The sequence below is a fragment of the Jaculus jaculus genome, unplaced genomic scaffold (genome assembly GCF_020740685.1).
Source record: "Jaculus jaculus isolate mJacJac1 unplaced genomic scaffold, mJacJac1.mat.Y.cur mat_scaffold_37_1_1805170_arrow_ctg1, whole genome shotgun sequence".
NCBI classification, from domain to species: Eukaryota; Metazoa; Chordata; class Mammalia; order Rodentia; family Dipodidae; genus Jaculus; species Jaculus jaculus.
This window is the reverse complement of record NW_025423493.1, coordinates 1,210,421-1,214,318: the sequence shown is the minus strand read 5'-3', so window position 1 is coordinate 1,214,318 and position 3,898 is coordinate 1,210,421.

The following is a 3,898-nucleotide window of genomic DNA, read 5'->3' as shown; positions in this document are numbered from 1 at the left end:
ATTCCAAGAGCAAAAATGTTACATCTTGGGCTGGAGAATGGCTTAGCGGTTAAGCTCTTGAGTGTGAAGCCTAAGGATCCTGGTTCGAGGCTTGAGTCTCCAGGACCCACGTTAGCCAGATTCACAAGGGGGCGTGCATCTGGCCTTCATTTGCAGTGTCTGGAAGCTCTGGCACGCCAAGTCTCTCTCTATCTGCCTCTTTCTGTCTCTGTCTGTTGCTCTCAAATAAATACAAAATTTTTTAAAAAATGTTACATCTTGCTGGGTATGGTAGCACATGTCTTTAATCCCACTACATGGGCAAGAGAGGTAGGAGGATTGCCATGAGTCCGAAGCCACCCTGAGACTACCTAGTGAATTTCCAGGTCATCCTTGGCTACAGCAAGATTCTAGTTTAAAAAAGAAAAAGAGTTACTACTTTTTAAAAATATCTTCTTTTTTTTTTTCCAATTTTTTCTGTGCTTTTTTTTTTTTTTTTTTTTTTTGCTTATCAAGATAGGGTCTCACTCTAGCACAGACCCACCTGGAATTCACTATGTAGTCTCAATGTGGCCTCAAAATCTCAGCGATCCTCCTACGACTGCCTCATGAGTGCTGGAAATAAGGGTATGCACGACCATGCCTGGCTCCATTTTTTTTTTTAACTAACAACTTCCATGATTATAAAAAATATCCCATAGTAATGCTCTCCCTCCGGCCCCCACCTTTCCCCTTTGAAATTCCATTCTCCATCATATCCCCTCCCCCCCTCAATCAGTCTCTCTTTTATTTTGATGTCATGATCTTTTCCTCCTATTATGATGGTCTTGTGTAGGTAGTGTCAGACACTGTGAGATCATGGATAACCAGGCCATTTTGTGTCTGGGGGAGCACGTTGGAAGGACATTCTTTCCGCCACCTCTTCTGCAATAGACCATGAGCCTTGGAAGGTGTGCTAGAGATATTGCAGTACGGAGCACTTCTGTCACTGCCATCTTAAAAGAGAAGATTCTCTACCAAAAGTGAGAGTAGCATTAATATAAGGGTATTAAACATTAAGAGAAGTGCTTACTGGGCAGTTTGATAAGCATAGTATATACATTTAGCCAGACAGCAGCAGACATCAGAAAACAAAGGAAAGAGTACTTCTTGACTTATTTCAGAAGGCCTGCATAATCTTGTTTGCCAAATCCCTCTCAAAAACCTTATAAGAAAAGAAAATTTCTGGTCAATATCTCTCATGTGCACGCATGCGCGCGCGCATGCGCGCGCGCACACACACACACACACACACACACACACACACACACAACCCTAGGGCTTATGACTAACCCTGTTTTAAGTTTTCAGTATCAGGGATGTATTCCCTCCCATGAATCAGGCACCCAGTCCAATTAGACGGCAGTTGGTTTCCACCATTACAGACATGCCACTATTGTCATTGTTGCCTCATGTGGCCTGGCTAGCAAAATATAAGGCTTGCAGTGTCCACTGTCGAAGATCTTCACTGGTGATTTCTCTTTCTCCCATTGAACTGCATGCAGAATGGCTTCTTTCAGCTTTCTGTCAGCTGGTCTACATGGAGGAGGTTATCAGCTCAGTTCCAGCAAGATTTTTCAGTGGCCTTGCAGCCCAAGTATGTGGAGTCTTCAGGAATAGGGTCTTACCATCTATTACCATCTATTCCTGGTGGGAAACCCAGGGCTTCGGCAATAGCCTATAATGTTTGGGGGCATCAGGGACCTCCCTGCCAACAACTCACTGGAAGGTATCCCATCCCCAGCACTGAAAATTTTTTAGCAACAATCTATTGCTCCTTAGTGTTCCATTATCCAAAAAAGTAGGTTTCCATATGATTTTTTTTAATTCTCTTAGATTTTGATTAGTCTTCTCTCTACCTTTCCTTTACTCAATCTCTTCCCCTGACCTCACTTGGACCTTTTCACCCCCATTAATCTATTCTTCTACTTACATATATACAACACCATCCTATTAAGTAACCCCTCCCTACCTTTGTCTTCTCTTTATATCTCTTTCCTAGCTTACTGGACTTTGCTACTGAGTTTTCTTCCTACCCATACAGAAGTCCAATCATCTGTAGCTAGGATCCACATATGAGAGAGCACATATGGCATTTGGCTTTCTGGGCCTGGGTTACCTCACTTAGTATAATCCTTTCCAGACCCATCCATTTTCCTAAAATATCATAAATAAAAATTTCTATTTTTATTATTTATTAGATAGAAAATGGGCACACCAGGCCCTCCAGCCACTGAAAACTATCTCTGGCTTTACATGGGGACTGGGGAATCAGGTCTGGGTCCTTAGGCTTTGCAGACAAGTACCATAAATGTTCAGCCTTCTCTCTAGCCTAGGATCTTTCTTGAATTAGTTAAATGAAAAAGAAGGTGTGGGAGCAAAATTACTCATCAAGCCACAGCTGTTATCAGCTCCATATCCAATATCCTTAATCATCACTTCTTTGACCTCACATATAGGTGAAAAGGAATGGAAGCTAGCATTGAAATCATTCAAATACATGTGGAATAACCAAGTAAGAAATAGCATATGAACTGGAGAGAAGGTTCAGTAGTTAAGGCACTTGCCTGGCAAGAATAAGGACCCAGGTTCAATTCCCTAGGATCCATGCAAAGCCAGATGTACAAGGTGACACATGCATCTGGAGTTTGTTTGTAATGGCTGAAGGTGCTGATGTGCCCATTTTCTTGTCACTATCTGCCTCTTAATCTCTCTTTCTCTCTGACACAAACATTTTAAACAGACATAGAAAATGTACATTTTCTGGTATATATATCCTCCTAAACCTTACTGGGATTTCAAGGGAAAATGTGTACCTGAGTATTTGTTGTAGCAACAGGTACAGCCAATGAACATGGAAAGAAAATTGTATATCAACAGATAATTAAGAAAAGGTGGTTTGGTTTGAGCTAGAGAGATGGGTTAGCAGTTAAGGCACTTGCCTGCACAGCCTTAGGACCCATGTTCAACGATCTAGATGCCACTTAGCCAGATGCGCAAAGGTGAGGCAAGTGCAAGACTGCACATGCCCATGAAGTGGCACAAGGTTCTGGAGTTCAGTTGCAGTGACTGGGGCCCTGGCACGCCAATTCTCTGTTCTCTCACTCTAAAAAAGAAAAAGGAGGAAAAAGAAAAGGTGGTTCATCTATGCATTGAAATATAGAAATAAAGAAATGGAGCCGGGCGTGGTGGCGCATGCCTTTAATCCCAGCACTCGAGAGGCAGAGGTAGGAGGATTGCCATGAGTTCGAGGCCACCCTGAGACTCCATAGTGAATTCCAGGTCAGCCTGGACCCTACCTTGAAAAACCAAAAACAAAACAAACAACAACAACAACAAAAAAAAAACACAAAGAAAAGAAATGGTTGATGTACAACATGGGTGAGTGTTGAATGCATGAAGTCAAACAGAAAATGTCATGAAGTGTTTTATTTCATTTATATAGATAATATAAAACAGGTAAGTTCACTGAGACAGAAAGAACATTTGAAATTAAAATGAAATGATAGCCAGGCATAGACCTTTCATTCTAGCACAGGGTGGACAGAGGTAGGATGATTGTGGCCTGTGAGTTTGAGGCCATCCTTTAGGGTATACATAATGAATTCCACATCGGCCTTACTAGAGTGAGACCTGAAGTAGAAAAAAATTGTAAAATAAAAATAAAATGAGATGGTCAATAGTGTCTTAGGGGTGGAGGAGGAAAGTCTACATTCTAGAGAGGACATCTACATAGTAACAATGGGTTTCTGAAAAGGTCTCTTTTAATATCATATTTACTTATATGAAAATAAAGGAGGAGAGAGGGAGGGAAGGAGGGAAGAGAGAGAATGAACGGGTGTGCCAAGGGCTATAAGCTGCTGCAAATGAACTCCAGACC